This window comes from Oryctolagus cuniculus, chromosome 1 (assembly GCF_051225735.1).
Source record: "Oryctolagus cuniculus isolate XC-2025 breed Fujian yellow rabbit chromosome 1, ASM5122573v1, whole genome shotgun sequence".
In the NCBI taxonomy this organism is placed as follows: Eukaryota; Metazoa; Chordata; class Mammalia; order Lagomorpha; family Leporidae; genus Oryctolagus; species Oryctolagus cuniculus.
Window position 1 is genome coordinate 120,244,996 of NC_142867.1, and position 19,591 is coordinate 120,264,586.

Sequence of the window (19,591 nt, forward strand, 5' to 3'; positions counted from 1 at the left end):
CAAGGCTGGGCTAGATTGAGTACATGAGCCCAGAGCTCAAGCTGAGTCTCCTATGTGGGTGGGGACCCAAGTATTTGAGCCATCATCTGCTGCCTATCCGGGTGCACATGAGCAGGAAGCTGGATCAGAAGCCACGGAGCTGGGATTCAAACCAGGCACTCCGATATGGAAAGTGGGTTTCCCAAGTGACATCTTTAACTTTTGTATCACATTCCTGCCCCCAACAGTGGCTTTTAGAAACAGGCAGGCAAACAGCTTCAGGGAGTGGCTAGAACTTTATTGATCAATAGCTTTGCCACATCGCTGACACACTGGTTGCTGGGCAACATGACTTCTCTCTGAAGAGGATCTGCCTTAAGCAACACCCAATCACAAGACACTTTTAGGTCAAAGATGTGGTTTGGAGTTTCTAGGTCAGCTGTCCGGAGGCTGTCCCCTCCTCAGCTTATCTGAGATGAGGCCATTAGTAAGGACTTCTTAAGAGAGCAGAGTCAGGAAAACCAGTTTAAGATATCCTTAGCCAGGGCAATAGAGATCTGGGTTTGTTTTCTGCCCTGTGTCTATGTTGTATCTTATCCTACAGCTAGGTTGAAAATCAGAAGGGGTGGCTAAAAATGCCAAAGTCAGAGGGGTACTTGGAGTGAGAGGTGGGTGCTGCTAACCTTCCAAAAATCGCTTGTACTGTGGGCCTCAGTTTCCTTATTTGTGGAATGGTGGGGCTGGATGGGTTATCATAATATCAGTCTGCAAACAGGCTGGGCAGCTGTATGAGAATCACCTGGGACACTTGCTAACAGACAGGGGCAGCATTGTGGCACAGGGTGTCAAGCTGCCACTTGCAATGCTGGCCTCCCATATTAGAGCACTGGTTTGAGCCCAGCGCTTCTGCTTTGGATCTAGCTTCCTGCAAATGCACCTGGGAAACAGAGGAAGATGGCTCAAGTACTTTCACCCCTGCCACTCACGTGGGAAACCCTGATAGAGTTCCTGGCTCTTGGCTCCAGCTTCATCCAGACCAGGCTATTGTGGCCAATTTGGGGGAAGAGAACCAGTAGATAGAAGATTCTCTCTCTCTCTCTTCCTCTCTCTCTCTCTCTTTCCCTCTCTTCCTCCCTCCGCTTTTCAAATAAATAAATAAATCTGAAAAACACACACATGCACACAGACACACACAGAGACTCTTGGGCTTTGGTTTCAGCTTTTCTGACTTAGAAACTTTGTTCTCGACTCCCGGTGAGGTTCTGGGAATGTAACCGTGAAGGCATAATGCATGCAAACACAAGCAAAGCAACCAGGGTCCATGGCTGTTTAACGAATTCTTGAGTGATAAGTGGCAGTGTACTATTACGTACAAGGGATCTGGTGAGAATTAGATTTGGATCCTGCCATTTACTAGCTGTGTGACCTTATTTATGCAATAAATATCTCATCCATGACTTTGGAATGTAATTATCGGGCCTAATTCATAAAATGATGGTGGTGATTGCATGATAGAATCTGGGCTGAGCTGTTTGGCACAGTTCCTGAAGAATGGCTGAAGCCCACCAATGGTGGTTACAGCAGAGGTTCACCAGTGGCATACACATACAGAATCCTGGTGGTCTTCAGGAGTATGTGTGGCACATGTACGTGAGCACCTAAGAGACACATGGGCATGCACGCATGTACAGTGTGTCTATTGCCTGTACTAAATTCAGTGATGAGAGGGGCCACTTCTGCACTTCCACTTGGCTTTACCAGGGAAAGCCTCACTGGAGAGGTGACACTAGATGCAGACCTTTGGTGATGGGTGCAATTCTGATAGGCAGAAGTGGGGAGGGGCAGTTAGTGTTGCAGGGGGTGGGGCAGAGGGCCCAGGGAGGCAGAACTGTGATGGAGGAAGTCGTGAACAGGCCATTGGTTGAGATGAACTAGGAAAGCTGCCAATGTGGGGGAGGGCCTGGATGCCAGGATAGGGAGGATGGGCTTCATCAGTAGTCAAGGGACACAAACACCATCTGTTTCTCTCTGGGAATGCACACACACTGATTTTGGAGGGGAAGACATGGTCTTTGGTATGTGTCTAGAGAATAAATGACTAAGATATGGAGCAGGGCAGCAGCCTTCCTGGAAAGCTTAGCTAGAAGCAGCAGATAGACCAGAGAGGACGGAAGTGAGGCCAGAGCAAGGAGGCTGGGATAGCAGAGGCTGGCTTGGAGAGGGGCCGGGGACTGGCGAGGAGGAAGATGCAGGACGCACCTCTAGCAAAGCAAGACCAAGCTTTGGTGACTGATCAGGGGAGCACTAGGGGAAGAAGAGAGACTTCAGCTTGTAACGTGTGCATCTGGAGAGCAGTGGGGCTGAAGGCACCACCAGGTGGGGGCCAAGGAAAGGACTGGGAGCTTTTCCAGGCCCTCCAGTCTAAGTCAGGGCTCCATGCTCTCTGCCCCCTGATGCTGGTAGTAGCACTGGTGGGTACTATGCACCTGACGAACGTGAGTGCTTGTATCGCAGGTAGTCCCCCAAAACCCCAGGGACTACATTCTAAAACTCCCAGCTGATGCCTGAAACCATGGATAGGACTCAGTCCTATATAGACTGTGCTTTTTCCTATATATACATACCTATTATATTGTTTAATTTATAAATCAGGTGCCATAAGAGATAAACAACTAATAATAAAACAAAAATTATAACAACATGCCGCAATAAAGCTTATTTAAAATTTACCAATTCTTTGTTTCTGGAATTTTCCATATAACCTTTTCTTATTTATTTTTATTTTATTTTTTGACAGGCAGAGTGGACAGTGAGAGAGACAGACAGAGAGAAAGGTCTCCCTTTGCCGTTGGTTCACCCTCCAATGGCCGCCGCGGCTGGCACGCTGCGGCAGGCGCTCCGCACTGATCCAAAGGCAGGAGCCAGGTGCTTCTCCTGGTCTCCCATGGGGTGCAGGGCCCCAAGCACTTGGGCCATCCTCCACTGCCTTCCTGGGCCACAGCAGAGAGCTGGCCTGGAAGAGGGGCAACCAGGACAGAATCCAGCGCCCCAACCGAGACTGGAACCTGGTGTGCCAGTGCCGCAAGGCGGAGGATTAGCCTATTGAGCCACGGCGCCGGCCTCCATATAAACTTTTCAGACAATGGCTGACCTTATGTACCTGGACTGTGGAAAGGGGGCGCTGTACTATGATTTATAACACCCATGCCAACGTCAGTCATCGGATGCTGCTCTCTCGAGCTAGGGCTTTGTGAAGCGGGTACCAATCTGCCTCGTTGCTGGCTGTGTCCCTGACACCTAAAGTGGTGTCTGCCACAGAGGAGACACTGAAGAAAGGTTGAAGGTATCGCTGAAGAAAGCCACTGATGTGGCTTGAGAATATCAGGCTGCAGGTGGCAGGAACTGTTAGGGGAAGTGTCCTCGGAGGGGTTGTGCATCCTTGGTAGGTGTCCAGTTGCAGCAGGGAGACCCTGGGCACCTCCTTCCTCCCCAGGCATCCCGTGCCTGTGGCTCTTCCTTTGAGAAGCTTTCGTGGGGCTCCCCTCCTCCACCCAACATATACTTCCAGCCCCTCCTTTCCAGGCCCTACGCCCTGGTTTCTCCAGCAGAGACTTTGAATTTGAGCTACGGTGACATCTCTGTGATCCAGGGTAGCCTCTTTTGCCTAAAGAAACCCACTCTGAAATTGTAGGCTTCCAAATGAAGCTTTGTAGTACACCCTATAGCGATTCAAAGGGGAAGAAGGAGCAGAGAAAGGAAGGCTGAACAATTTCCCAGCTCATTAAAAACAGCATTTGGTTCGCATTTCAACATCTGAAAAAAGACAAAATGGAATTTTACACTGCGGTCACGTGAGCTGAGACTAGTGAAGCAAGATCAAGAAAGGAAAGAAAGAAAGAAGAAACAAAACAAAAACCCAGCAAGAGACCCAGATGCCTGGTCACATTACCACGGACTTTCGGAATAACCATTTCCGCCAGTTCTCTGTTTTCCCCATCACATTCCCAGACGCCTGCATGAAAACAAGCCAAAGAGACCAAAACGGGAGATCAAGGAGATGAGGTAAGGCATCCCGGTGGTCTCAGGTGGTCCAACCACTGGACATCACTTTCTCAGATGAACTAACGTGAAAGCTTAGCTGCACTGACTCTTCTGGCTGACTCGTCTCTGTATCTTCACAACCTCACCCCCTGATGCAAGGCTCCCTGGACTCCTGTGGAAAGAACCATCTGGCAAGATGTGGTGTTGGGTGTCCACCTTTGAACAGGTGGCAGCCTTCCTCCCCTTCCTCTTGAAAGGGAACGTGCATCCATCCCTCCAGGCCTTAGCCTCTTTGCAATGGTGCGTGCTGTAGGCTACCCTGTTGTTCCTGAAAGATTTTCTCTGTCTCCTTCCTCCTAATTTCTATTATCGTTTGCTTTTTCTCCTGCTACTCTATCCACTTTTTGTTAGGTTTCTTGGCAGACTTACCTTCTTATACCCACCCAGTAAATGTTGATGGTTCAGACATTGTATCCACAGCACTTTTCTTAATTTTCTCTGTGTGCTTTATTCTCTATTATTGACTTAGCAATTTTTTTTTTAAAAGAGTCTCCTATGTGCCAGCCAGTGTTCTGGCCATTTGGGGATATGAACATGAATGATGGGTTCTTGCCCTTAATCAGCCTGTGGTTTAGTGGAGGAGCAGGTACAGAAAGCAAATAAATATGCCACAGTGTGGTGTGGGTTGTACAGGGTGTTACAGAAGTGCAGAGGAGAAAGGGATTAACTCTGCCTGGTGCTATAGGATCCACTTTGTGCAGGAAGCAGCAATAAATCAAGAGTTCCAAATTCATATCTCCAGGCAAGGACTATCCCCTGTCTCCTGAAACACTCGAGTTTCAAGTGATTCACCAGACGTCTTTACTGGCATGGCCTGCAAATACATCAAATCCAAGATTTCCAGAACTAAACTCCTTCCCAGAGCACCCTCCCCTCCTTGCTCTGCCATCATCAGCCACCCACTCACTCACCCAAGCTGGAAACCCCAGAGCAATCTCATACCCCTGTCTCCTTCCCTCACCCAACCACATGGTTCTTCCTCTATGTGCCCATGTCTCCTACCTCAACCAGGAGCTTGTTCCTCTAGCGTGGAGTATCGCACACATTGCAGCCACTTCCTGACTCACTGCTCTCCAAACCTAGCACATTCAAAAATCTCCAGTGCCTTCCTTGCAGAGTCTGGTTCGGGAGGTCTAGGGGAAGGGGCTCGGGTGGCCTGAAGGCGAGGGGTTCATGGACCTCACCGTGGATGCTTTTTGGCGTCTGGCTCCAGTCTGCCCTGCCCTTGCCCGATCTCACTGGCTCCAGAGGACACACGGAGGCACAAGTATGCTCACATCACACCTTGGCTGCAAAGCCTCCAGTGCTTCTGACCTTCTTAACACAGCATTGAAAGTCTCTCCTAAAATGCCGGAATCCTTTTAGCCAAGTAACTAACTCATTTTATTTCTCTGTCAAATGAGCAAGGTGGCCTCAACGGCCTCCAAGGCACTTTGTAGCTCTGGTGTGCTGGATTCTGAAGACTCAAACCTCCTTGGCCTTTCTTCAGTGAGATTCATTGATAGCACTGGGCTTGGGGTTTGGCTTCACCCCCTGCCAACAGACCTCACAGCCCCACTCTGCCTGAGGAAGTCCTGACTCTCAGTAAGTAAGTACATGTTCACTGTCCACTTCAGAGGGTTGCTATGCGAGGATTAAATAAATAGAATGGGAGTAGAGCTCTCAGCTCATTATCCAGAAGATAGTAAGGCCTCAATATTGAAAGTTAAAATCAGGGGCTGTTGGTGTGGTGGTACAGTGGTTAAGCCGCTGCCTGTGACACAGCCATCCCATATCTGAGTGCAGGTTTGCATCCTGGCTGCTCTGACTCTGATCTAGCTCCTTGCTACTGTGCCTGGGAAAGCAGCTGAGGATAGCCCAAGTGCTTGGATCCCTGTCACCCATGTAGGAGACCCGGATGAAGTCCCTGGCTTCTGGCTTTCGCCTTGTCTAGCCCTAGCCATTGTGGCCACCTGGGGAGTAAACCAGCAGATGGAAGATCTCTGTCTCTCTCCTTCTCTCTCTGTCACTCTGCCTTTCAAATAAATACGTAAAAGAAGGTTAATGTTATTGTCTCATGTGCTTCCCCTGTAGCACCCTACCCCAGTTGCCCTGGACTGGCTTACCATGCCCTGATTAAGTCCTTCAATCTCATGGTCACTCCCTGGATTGTCCTTCCCTGACCTGAAAAGTCCTACTCATCCTTCAAAGGCCTGTTCACCTATTAGCATTGCTGTTCACCGGAAGCATTGTTCTCCGCAGTTGCTGCTTTTGTTCAGAGAGGAGGCTCTGCGTGTCCCTCTCTGGAGGTGTGAGGAACCCAGTGTGACTGGGGCTCTCTCCCTGGAGCATCTTGAGGCTCCCGCAGTTATTCTGGACTCTCCTGGCACAGAGAAGGTGCTCAGTAAAAAATCAAGGGAGTAAGGAAGTGGGGCCAGGGGACAACTGTGGGCAAAGTCGTGAAAGGCGCTCTGTGTCTCTCCCTCTGCTCTGCAGGGCTGCCCTTTGCAGCAGGGACTCCCGGTGGCTGTCACCCCTTGGAGCCCTGTGACCACCTCAAAGCCCCCCAGGAAGGCACTGCCCCTGTTGCTGTTCCTTGGGCCCCAGACCTGCTCAACCCCCTCTCCCTCCAGGACTGCTCTCCTCTGCCTCGCTCTTTATCTGAACCAGGCTTAGTGCTGCTGCTCCAACCCAGGGCTGCTCCAGTAATGACTGCCTCCCTGGTGGTTGATTTATGCGCTCTTTGTGTCTGGGGAGGTTGACTTATTCAGGTGAACACAACCGGTCACCGAAAAGCTGCAGTGTTTTCATGCCATTCCGGTTCCAGAGACTTAAGGGAGGCCCAAGACCCCCTCATCCTGGGGCAACACGCGGTGTCAACACCACCCGGGCGTGCAGACCGTCTCGCCACTCCCGGCCACTTCCCTTCCCTCTCTCTCCCAGTGAGCTGCCAAGGCTTCCGCGGCAGAAGACAGTGTCAGCCCCAGGAAGCTGTGAGAGCAATAAAAGATCTCAGTGTTTTCTAGGTCAGCGCCTGATCAAGCCCCCACTTAAACAATAATCTTGCCATCGCATCTGCAAAACCCTAGACTCAGGCCCCCAAAGGTTATTTCATCAATAATTCCTGAGCTTGCCTCCGGCGAGAATTATCCCCAGCAGACGCTCCAGGCCGTCTCTAAACGGGCTCCCGGTAAGTACTTCTTCGGCAGGAACCATTAATATTGTCGGAGGGGAGGGCGGGGCACGAGGGGTGGAAGTGTGCGAGCTGGGGAGGGCAGGAGGGGAGGAGAGGGAAGGCGGCGGGGGCAGGGAGGCCAAAGCGGATGCCACCTTTGGTCTGGCAGGGGGAGCTGCATTAATAAAAGTGCATTAAACCAGAACAAGTGCGTGCCTTCTACGTGATGATAAACGGCCTCACTGACCAATGACACTGTGCATGAGATCTTTCTGGAAGCCTTAGCCTTCGGCCTCCCCAGGCCCTCACTCCTCTGCCGTTGGAATGGGCTTCTTTGATTTACTCAGTGTATTTACCAAGCAATTTGCAAGAGCAAGTAATTACTCCTCAGTTCATTGACTCATAGGTGGGAGAACCACTTAGGTGCTCCTGTTTGACCTCCGGCCAGCCTTCCAGAGCTTCTTTGGACCATGGTCCTATTAGCATTTAATTCCCCCCAGTCTTCAGCAGTGCAGGCGTGGTGGCGCTGCTCCCAGAGAGCCGGTCCCTCTGCCCAGTTGCTTCTCTCGGCTCTGAACTTTTTACAGCTGTGCTTCCCATCTCCGGCCCCAGGCTGACAGCGAATGCACCTCGTCTCCCGGCTTTGGGGGCTTTGGGTGACGGTGATTAATTTCCTTCCTTCATTTATACTGTTTTCGTGGAGGTATTTATAGACTGTGATTGTGTTCCCTCTGAGCCGGATCCTTTCTCAACTATATAAATTTGCCTCACTCGCGCTCTCCTGATACGACTTATCTGCTAATCCCTGGAACATTTGTTGGTATTTACGTTTTGCTTGGGTTTTCTGCACCTTTTCTAAATTGCACAGACTGGGGCTGCTCAAGCTGCCTCTGTCTCGGTGCTGAGCAAGGAGGGCTCACCTCTCTGTTCTCACCCGTTCTCTCCTGGGCGCCCCAGCCACTGAGAACCAGAAAGATGGCACCAGGTGGGGAGCAGGTTAACAGATGGCTTATAATTATAATACACGGGCACCTCCAAAGGAAACAGGGTCATTTTTCAAGAGTCTTTTTTTAACCAAAGTTCTTTGTTTCAATTCTCACCCCACCCCCCGTCCAAAAGAAAGACCTCTACTTTAAAAAAACAAAAAGAGTCAACAGTTATTTCTCCAGGAATAAGATCATAAAAGTCCCCCAAGTCTTCATGGGAGAAAGAGACAAATACCAAGGAGGGAAGGGGTGTGACAGAAGTGGAAATGGAATTGGCGATTGCTTCTGTAACTCTGCTTAACAAGTCCAGGCTGGCGGCTGAAGCTGTGAAGTCCAGACTACCTGGGCCGTGGAAGACCCGGGAGATTCTAACCTCAGCTTCTACATGAGGAGACCAAGCTCAGGGCTGGGTAGGGGAACAAGTGCATGTTTTGATGGCATGCATTGCTGTGGTTTGGAAATTAGTTTGGGCATCCCCCAAAGACCCATGTGTTAAAGATTTGATCCCCAAGTCTTATGTTACTGGTTACTGGGTTAAGGCTGGAGACTTGATGTAGGGCCTTTTGGAGGTGATTAGATTGGGTTAGGCTGTGGGCTGATGCTCCGCATGATCTAATCGGAGTGAGTTTCTTAGGAGAGACCACACCAATGTGCACCTGGCTCACCAGGCGATCCCTCCTCCACAAGGCTCCCCCATTACCAACCTCTGGCCAACCTCTGGCCAACCTCTGGCCTCACTCTCGCCTGGGCCGAAAGGTGTGAGCCACAATAAAGCTCCTTTTTCATAAGCAGCTTATCTTAGGCACTTGGTTATAGTGATGGAAAGCTAGCACGCTTGTCTCGGGTTCCAACATGTGTCTTTTTGCCTATCTGCTATCAGTGTCCCAACTTTACTGAGTCAATGTTCATTTTCTCATTTGTAAAACCAGGAAGGTATTGCCTACTAGAGTACTTGGGTACTAGGCACAAAATAAACATTCTTGTTCTCGAGGCACAGATCAATGAAGTGACATGCCCAGTGCCTCCTTGTCAACCCCAGGGTCAGAACCCAAGTTTTCACTTACCATTTTAGGGCTTCTACTATGGAACTTCCTCCTCAAATCTACCCCGATGATCACATTCCTAGGAGCAGTCCATGAATTGGTGATGTTCTCAATTATGGTGCTTTGGCCAAAAGACACTTGATGTTCCCAGAGGAACACTCTGACTGTCTTTGGAACTGGGGGCTCAGGGGGAGGGGTCTGGTGGAGACAGACGTTGAATGCCACATGACCTTGCCTGTGAATGTAGCAGCTGAGCCTTTCAGGGAGCAACTGGGCTGGGCTGCAGTCACCAGTCCAAGTGGCAGTTGAAAAGGTTCCTTGGAACTTTTTACCAGGAAATACCAATCAGCGTTTCTAGGCGCTCTGCTGTGTGGTTTACCAATGCCATCTAACTTACCCCCTCCCCTACAGAAAGAAGGCATATTGCTTTTCATTCTATAAGTAAGAAAGCTGAGACAAGATACTTAAAAACATTTGTAGGAAGAGAATGAAAAGATATGTTCATTTTGGTGCATAACACTTGAAATCTAGGCATACTTTTTTTATATAATAACCATCTTCTATGAACTATTTGAAGACCCCACGAGTGGAAGGATTTCAAAAGTTTTTGGCACAAAATAAGCTCCCCTCTCTCTCTCTTTCTCTCTCTCTCTCTTTTTTTTTTTTTTTTTTGACAGGCAGAATGGACAGTGAGAGAGAGACAGAGAGAAAGGTCTTCCTTTTGCCGTTGGTTCACCCTCCAATGGCCGCCGCGGCCGGTGCGCTGCAGCTGGCGCACCGCACTGATCCGATGGCAGGAGCCAGGTGCTTCTCCTGGTCTCCCATGCGGGTGCAGGGCCCAAGCACTTGGGCCATGGCAGAGAGCTGGCCTGGAAGAGGAGCAACCGGGACAGAACCCGGCGCCCCGACCGGGACTAGAACCCGGTGTGCCGGCGCTGCTAGGTGGAGGATTAGCCTATTGAGCCGCGGCGCCGGCCAAGCTTCTTTTTTAATTCCACTTTCCACGAATATTTTGAAGTCCTCTCATGTATCAGAGATTGTACAAGTCATCAAATGGCAAAGCCCAGGTCCTCAGTGGCCCAGGCTCATACACTCTGTTCTCATAAGTGGGTTAATGAAACCCACAGTGGCTAGCACTCTAGGGGTGCTTTGGTCTATAGGGCACCTGCCTCATCAACACATTGATAAGTTTTTCTAAATCCACTTAAGTTTCTCATCTTAGTATGAGTTTGTCTAACTTGGATCTGTTCGTCCAGCTTTGTTTTGTCTTTGGTCCATGCTGTGGATTTTACCAGGGAATTGAAAGAACTTCCTCGCCATGTCAACAGTATAGACGCCCTGTCTGAATGCATCCTGTGGAACCATAGGACTCACACTGGATGACCCTTCTCAGCTCGTTCACTGCACTCTCTCTAAAGCCCAAATGCCCAAGGAAGTAAAACGTCTTATTCTAAAAGGGCCTCAAGGACAGTCTGCCTTGGTGCACCCTCTCCTTGACTAACAACTCCTCACAGCCAGAGTTGTGATACATAATCAGGATGTCTATTGCTCTGAGTGAACCACTTTTCCTTCTGTTCCATTCTTGCTGGCTCTGGAGAGCATCTGGGAAGCTTTCAGTGTCTCTGTTATGAACTTGAAAGCTGTGTTAAAAACACTGCTCAAGTTTCTCTTCCGCCAGCCAAATAAACTTGATTCTTTCAGCATTTGTCACAGAGAGAGATGATTTTCTACACATCCAGCCGTTTGCTAAGAGAATTACAATAATTTTGGAAGGCAAGTGCTTAGCGGGCAAGAGTGACCATGGGTTAAAAAGCTGTGCGAAGTAATTATCACAATGCCTGCTGCAAGTGGATTCTTACTAAATTTGTTTTTGAGCAAAAAAAGAGAAAAGAAAGACCGAGAATCACAATAGATTCTAGTGTCTTTCTGAATACAGGAAGGAGAAAGCCAGAGAGGGGGGAAAATGAAAGAGTTAAATGAAAGAGGATGAATGCAAAAAGCAAAAAAATAGATCCAAGTCCATGTTCATCAATTTATGTATCGCTCCTTTTTTTTTTTTTTTTTTTTTACAGATTTTATTTAACTGAAAGGCAGAGTAACAGAGAGGATGAGAGAGACACAAAGACACACACACACACACACACACACACACACATATATAGAGAGAGAAAGAGAGAGAGAGAGAGAGAGGCAGAGAGACAAAGAGCTCTTCCATTTGCAGATTCACTTCCCAAATGGCCCGATGACTGGGGCAGGGCCAGGCTGAAGCCAGGAGCCTGGGAGTTCGTCTTGGTCTCCCACATTGGCGGCAAGGGTCCAAGTACTTGGGCCGTCCTCTGCTGCTTTCTCAGGTGCATTAGCAGGGAGCTGGACCAGAAGTGGAGCAGCCAGGATTTGAACTGGTGCTCCTATATGGGCTGCTGGCAACACAGGCAATTGCTTACCATGCTGTGGCACAATGCCAGCCCCTATTTGTATTTTCCTGTGAGCCAGGGTCACAGAATACTACAGTCAGTAAGAATGTGGGCTTTAGGATAAGAAAGAGCTGGCTTCTAATTCCACCTCTGCCTCAGGGTGTGACCTTGATCAAGCTATTTCATCTGCTTGTGTCTGCATTTCTTTTTAGTAAAATAAGGACAATGAGGCTGTCACTGGGTTATGAAGAGGGAAGGAGATACTGTGTTTAAAATATTCCCCAGGCTCATAGGTGGTATTCATTTCTTATTATTCTCTTAAACCACAAAGCTACTTCTGGGTCTTGGCTTTTGAAATTGTCCTTAGGCGCCTTCTCCTCTTTGGATTTTGCGGATTCCTTTCCTCAAGAATTGAAAAGATGGCTTTAAAAACTGTCAGGATTAGCTGGGCATTTGTGAGTTCAAGGGATCCTAGATGCGAACTAGCTGATGAGTTAATTATGTAGCTGTGGAATTAACATTATCATCACTGTGCTAATAATAATGATTGCATAATAGCATTATCCCTATAGCAGAATAAGTCCACTGGGTGTTGTACCTGAAGGCTGATGCAGAACTACAGAACACTTAACTCTTTCAAGTGCAATTTCCAAAGCTTCCGTTGCATGGGGTATCTTTGGTATGCTCATGAATACTACCCTCCCCCAAAAGAGATTCACATGGGAGAGAATGTCAATTTCATTTCTCCTGCAAAAGAAACTGAAATTCATGGCTCTTACTAGCTGTACCCCTGAACAAGGAGAGATCTCTAGAAGTGGGGAGCATGAAAAAGAGAAATTGGCTCTGCGAGTTTCCTTGGAGATGTTAGGAGGAAGTGGAGCGGGGAAGGCGGTGTTGGAAGCAGGGGAAGATGTTGATGGAGATGCAGCCCTTGCTCCTCTAAGACCTGCACCCTTGGATGAAGGAAGCAGCAGACACCTGCAGTGAATCTGCTTTCTGAGCTCCTCCAGGATCTCCGGAGGGAATGGTAAGCTCTCTTTTGGCACAGAGGCCTTGGGGTTCTTGGGTATGAAGGGATCAGAAGTGTCAGCCCTCCAAAAATGGGTCTCCTTTCCTCAAGTCACACTAGGAGAATGCACTCTAGGAGCAGTGTGAGCCCAATAAACTTGCTCTGTGGAACCAGAGGGGAAAACAAGTGCCCAAGGGCATCAAGTACTGGTAAGTGCTTGCATGCCACTCCCCACACCAGAAGCAGCCCCTCAAATCACAGCAGCCTAGCTCGGGTCAGCCAGGGCAGCTCTCACAGCTGCAAAGGGGCCTGTGGCGTCCTCTCCGGCTTGCAGTCTGTCCAGAACCAGATGGAAGGGTCATTCAGTTACTCTGAGGAGTCACAGCCTCTCAGCCTGTACCACTCAAATGTAGACAGACCTCATCCCTAGATTATTTGGTTAAAAATACAAGCAGAAATAGGATGCTTGTGCTTCATGATGCATGTTTTGGAAAAGATTTATTTTTTATTTATTTGAAAGGTAGAGTGACATAGAGGGGGGTAGAGACAGGCAGAAAGAGATCTTCCATCTGACTATTTACTCCCCAAATGACTGTAACAAGTCGTGGCTGGGCCAGCCTGAAACCCGGAGCCTGGAACTCTATCCTAGTCTTCCATGGGGGTGGCAGGAGCACAAGCACTGGGACCATCTTTTGCTGATTTCCCATGCACATTAACAGGGAGCTGGATCAGAAGCAGAGTAGCTAGGACTTGAACTGGCACTCTGACAAGGGATGTCTGCATTGAAAGCTGTTGCTTAACCCACTGTACCACAACACCAGCCACGAATGGTGATTTTGAAAACTACCATTAAATAAAAGACAACTGCTGGGGACAGGAGTCCTCTTTCCACCTCTCCAGATGGAATGCTTAATAGCAATTCAATTTTCTAGTTTCTTGAATGGTACAGATCTAGTTCAGGTGGGAGCATCACCCGGTTAGCAGAGCATCAAGAACCTGGGTACTGGGTCTGCGTGTCTGCCTCTGTCCCAGGTACCCTGGATGACTCTGGGTCATCCCCTCACCTCCTGCCTCTTTATCTACACAATGGGAATCATCTCATCTACTCCCTCGTGAGGCTCCATGCACCTCCGTTACATGCTTGGAAATGATTAGATGGAAGAGTCCACAGCTAGTGTCAGTCTTACTAGAACTGTTTAATAAATATTTATGTCACCCAGTGAGATCATGTGTGGTGTTGGAAAGGTTTGTGTGTGTTCTATTTAACACAGGGGCTGGGAAATGAGGGGAAGTGCCTACCTTGTCACTATTTATCAGTCTTTGCTAACAATGTGAGATGGATGATGGCTGCTAAACAATTTGGTGGCAGAGCATCATAAACGAAGTCTGTTTTCCCTGGAAACTGCATAACCATTTGAATTAATTTAATTTGAAATATCAAATTAAATTAAACTGTAGAATAATCCCCAAGGGAGAGCATATTTCATTTGCAGTGTCTTTTGATAGAGTATTCCCTGCCAAAAGTTTTGCTTTGCATCTGGCTACAGATCTAAATTTATTGCATTAGCTTTGAGAAGATTTTTAATAGAAAGCGAGATTAAAGGAAAACTTGATGGAAAATAAAGATGTTCTGTGCTGAAAACAGTACTCCCTGGGACCCATGTCTCTGACTCCATGCACTCTGTCTGTCTGCCTCTGGTCTTCAACTCAGATGGCAGATCCAGGCTGGATGTTCTACTGGCGAGCTTTAGACAACGTGAATGGACATGCACTGAAAATATCAGAATGGACACAAGGTCTGCAAGCTGGATAACTTCTTCCCCAAGCACTGATGGGGGCAGGGGCGGTCAATCTCACTGGAGAAGCAACAGAGAGCAGAGACCAACATAAAAGACCAGTGTGAAAGGCACCAGGGCGCCTGTGTCAGGTGGCTGTGCTCTGTCCTCTTTCTCCATAATCTCTCCTCTAAGTGCGGTTCCCTATTAAGGTGTTGGGTCTACAGGTTGGGAAGAGAAGAGCTAATGGTGAATCCACCAGTTTCCTAAAATATAGGTCACCCCAAATCACCAGTTAGGAAATGACTGGTCTCTTTTTCTGTGGCAAGACATTGAAGAAAATTGCACTGAGCAGCTGCCTGCACGTTGATGCTGTGGGAAGAATCTATTTCCGCTTCCCGGTGAGCAAATACACAGCAGGGGGAGGCAGATGTGAGGGAAAGGTGTTTGCTTGAAACAAACAAGCCTGGCCCTTTAAGGAGGGTTTGTGCAGGCTTAAATTGGCCCCAAAGAAGCCAGCTAAGAGTATCTTAATCAAATTAAAAAGAAGTATTAGGCTTCAATCTCCCACACTTTAGTAACCTCTTCATTTGTTTTAAATCTTGATTGGAAGAATTACCCTGACAAGAAAATTAGTAGTAAGTCAATAAGTCTGTGGCCCACAGATAGGGTATTAAAGTCACTAGAGGGGGAAAAATAGATTCCATCCCAAGGCTCTGGCCTGCCCTGCTCAGCCATAGACATGGGCTGCAGGCAGTCCCTTCTTGATCCCGTGTATTGGAGTGGGTGGGGAAGTTCATTGTGATTTTAGCCATGAAGCCCTGAAGTGCAGGTAATCATATTTAAAAAGATAATGGACAGGGCAAGAAAAGAACCTAGCTTCATGAAAAAATTCTAATTTTCAGCAGTTGTGGCTGGAAAATCAATACCACTCTGCCATGCAAACCGAGAGCTGGACTTGATGAAGGCACTTCCTCCCCTGGCTCTCTCCCAAAAAAGAAACATACCAGAAAGTTAACAAAGAAAGAGAACAGGGCCTGTGGCAGCTGAAAGTCTGCTTAGCACAGTGCCAAGTTCCCTGGGTGCCTGTGGCCCCTGCAGCCAACTCCTGTCACCCAGGAATTTTCCTCAACGATGCTCCAATCTCAACTTTCCTTCCAAACTGTGTCTTCCTGGCAGCTTCAAGCCAGTCTCCTCCATGCCACCCATTTGCCTCCCCCCCGACCCTCTACTCCTACCCTGAATACTCACTCCACTCCACCACTCAGAGAGGTAGCCCCTCCCCTCAGCACCCAGTGCTAGAACCTCGTCCAGGACTGTTCAATCCCATCCAGTTGTTATCTTGAAATAAAGAAAGGTGTCATTAACCGACTGGCCAAGGAACAGGGCTCTTTCACTCCTCCTCGTTAATTTAGGGTGGCAGTTGTAGGCATATCAGGAGATCTCTGTTTTAATCACCGATTATGTATTTGGCCAATAAAGCTCATATTGTTAACATTAATATATACATATTTATAACTCAATGGAGCTCGACATAATTAAGTAGAAATGTTCAAATTAACAATGATGATAATCATTCAAAATAAGATTCCCCTGATGTCTTCCAGCCGACTACTCCGCCCCCAGCAGTGCCATGGAAATTGTGAGCTGCTGAATGCGGCTCTGCCCACCCCGTATTTAAATGCAAACGCTTCAAAGTGGCCTGGCAACTGTAACAGATGATAAATAGAATGATCATGAATGTCTTCATTGAATGGAACTGAATGGAACGTCAACTGTATTCTAAGACCTCTAGTTGGGGGGCGGTTCTTGAAGAGGAAGGGGAGTCCAGGAGGGCTCAGGACAAACGAGGCAGATGCGAGGATGGCAGCTGCCCTGGATGGCATGTCTCCTGTACGGCCAGCCAGTGACCAAGAGCAGGACAGATTGACCATCCGCCCAAACCCATGGAATGCCAGTGGCATTATCTCACAGCCCTGGAAGAGACTGGAACCATCTGCTCATCTTGGCTTTGGCGGTGACAAGCAACAGGTTCCCCGAGGAGGAGGGGGCGGCAGCTCTTTGGGCAGCAGGGGAGACCTGGCAACAAAAGACCTTTCCTTTGGATCAATCTGACATCTGTCCTCCATCCCACGTCCACTGCTAACGTGCCAGCCCAGCCTTCTCCCTTCCCCTTTGCTTTGTGCAGTGTGTATGCTGAATTAAGTTTGGAGGACTACTCCATGTTCTTCCTACATTCACTGCGGTGCCCTGTGCTTTTTCTCTCCAATTAAGACTCTAAGCTTCCCCTTTCCCTCCTCCCATAATGCCTTTGCAGTTCTGGGCATGGGGCTTTAGAAGTGTTTGCTGCAAGAAGGGATTGATGGAAAAATCCTCCAGACTCTCTGGGAACCTGGAGGAATCGTAGGGGAGCTGACTTGGGAATGAAGTTCATTTCTGGAAGACATCACTTGTCTTGATAATGTTGGTTCCCTTGAGTGCCTGACCAGACACATCTACTGAGACTTGGGGGTCTGTCTTCCAACAAACGTGGCTCCAAGTCTCACATTTTTTATATGCCATGTTACACACATCATTTCTGAACCTCTCAGAAGCCCATGCGTTTCTGAGCATTGGCAATCAAGCATAAAGTTCTGGGGCAAGCTGTGAAATCTCCGAAATGAAAATCAATTCCATCTCCATTTCATGGAGACTAATGTGGCATTTACAACATAAACAATCACTTCTGTTAGGGAGGAAAATTAAAAGCTGTGCTACATAAAGGCACAATGTTTAAAGTTCTGGTGGAAATGAGCCCTTGGCTTTGAGATGATTACAAAGAGGATTGGAAAAAGGAAGAAAGAAAAGAAAAAGCAGGTCCCGACAATTCAGAAGTGCGGGAGGTTTCCTAACACAGATTCGCTACGACTGACACCATGAGCCTTGGCTCAGCCTCTGGGACGGGAAATGAAAACCTTGGCAATTTCTTGATCACTGTAGAGAAAGTGTTTCAAGGGCTCCTGAAAGTCATGTCAGCTTCCTGTTCTGATGCTGTTAGAAGGTACAGTCTTTCCCTTGGGAAAAGGCTGGACGCTCACAGGTTGGGTAGGAGCCCAGAGATTCTAGAGTTCCCTCAAAAACGAGGTCCTTGGGGGTCTTTTGAGTCCTTGGTCTGGTGACACTTTTCATTATATCAACCCTTGTTTCCTGTTGCTATAGTAGGATCCCAATGTTTACAGCTGGAAATCAACCTTAGAAATAGAAAATAAAAAGTCTACTTGAGATTGAAACATATGAAATTAAGCTCAACTTTGTTCCTAGCAAAATTTAGGGTCCTAAGCAAGGATCCCAACGACTGAAGACTCGCTTTCCTCATCTGTAAGTTCAGACACTACACCATGTGATCTCTGTAAAATTTTATCATTCTCTCTTTCTGAGTTGGACTACAAACACCCATTCAGTTAGCCTCATGACAAGGGAGGTGAGGAAAAGATAGAAGCTGTTGTCAATCAGGAGATGCTCATTTGCATAACAAGATAATCACTAATTAGTCAGAAAGGCTTCCAAGACAGCTATGCAGGAGGACACCAGGGTTCCTACGGTGACATTATTTGGCTGAGCTCCTGTCCTTGGCTACTAAGGCTCTCAACGTACTAGCCAGTAACTTGTAAAGCTGCCGAGGCAAGTAAGAGCACGAACGTAAAGGAATCTTTCTCAATTAGCCATTTTTAGAGTGGGCTGGAAATGCTGTCTTGCCATCTTTTCAAGGTTTTGTAACAGTATCATGTTTGCTGTATTACCAGTGTCAGATGTACATTTTTCATTCTATTTTTTGTTCTGCATGAAATAATTTGTAGTAATACTATTTTGAGGGGTAATTATTTTCAAACCATTTGAAGAGGAGTCAGATGAATTTCTGATAAAGGTAGCCCAAGTTAATCCCAACCTGAGGATGGGACAAGCAAGGAACGGCTTGGATCCATATGTCAGCCAATCATCCCGTCAGACATCTTGATTTACTGTGATCAAAGAAGCAATTTGTGAGACCTGCTCTCCCCTCTCCCCACCAAAGTGCTAATCACCTTTCCAAGGCAGAAGATAGATGGGAAACACTGCACAAATTGCTTGCCGTAGCCCCAAAATGCTAATCACTTACAAACACCTAAATTATGACTTGATACCTTGCATGATAAGGTAAGAAAACAGTGTCGGTGCATGCAGAACTATTATTTACCGGAGTCAAAAATAACCATCCTATTTGCATAACTGTGGGACTAGATGACAATTTCTTCCTCAAAACTGCTTCTGTAGCAGAAAAAGCTTTGACCGATATGAAGTATGGCACGTTGCTATTTTTTTAACCCATACAAAACAGGCTGCGACCTCTTGCAATGAAACACTTGAAAGCTGATTCAGAGAACAGGAACTACCAAAGAAAACCATTTAAAATGGACTTTTTGATTGCATTTCCTTTGAGTGCATTGGGTGCTGTCTGGGCTTCCTAAGAGGGCCAGGTGTGCATCAGGGAGTCACTTGACCCTTTGGAGTAGAAAAAAATGATTTTTATCTCTTAATTCTATACTATCAAAGTCTCTCCTTTAACACTGCTTCTGTTAAATTAGTTATCGTTCCTACTTCACAAACGAGGAAACCAAGGCAGAAATGGGGTTGACAGAGACTTGGAGCCATGCAAGGCCTCAGGGAGAGGGATGGTAACAGGCTGTCAGAACCCTGCACTTGGCCCAGGGAAGGCTGCTGACAGACTCCCCCCGAGGCTCACCAGAGGGGACTGGGATAAATTGGCTTCTCAGGAGAGTTTGGGGCCTGTGGGGCATGATGACTCACTGGCTTACAGGTCTGTGGGAACGGGCAGCCTCCTCCACCCCAACTCCACCCCCTGCACCCTCGTCCTCCAGTGCCCATTGGCAGGTGACTGCTCAAGGTAAATGCCTTGACATGTGGGATTAGGAAATGGGAGAAGGATTGAGAAAGAGAAGGCTTGCCTGACGCCCAGAGCAGACGCTATGGTCCAGTCACTACATCAGGAACGCGGTTACAGTTAATGCTAGCTCCTTCTGTAGAGGTGTAATTACCAGTGGTTTCTGCATGTCGCCCAGTCTTATGGAGTACAGCAGGAGGTCCCACTCAGCT

The 19,591-nt window shown here is 47.8% G+C and overlaps 1 protein-coding gene across 4 annotated transcripts in view; it reads right to left on the reverse strand.

Annotated features, from left to right (window-relative positions):
• KIRREL3 (kirre like nephrin family adhesion molecule 3) overlaps positions 1–19,591 on the reverse strand; it is a 576,600-nt gene that overhangs the window by 312,331 nt on the left and 244,678 nt on the right. The window contains exon 1 of one of the 4 annotated variants that reach the window (XM_051818705.3): positions 9,285–9,321. The exons of the other annotated variants lie outside the window; for them this stretch is intronic. The gene's annotated coding sequence lies outside the window, so the exon portion shown is untranslated. Of the gene's footprint in view, positions 1–9,284; positions 9,322–19,591 lie in introns of those variants that run through there. 4 annotated transcript variants of the gene reach the window in all.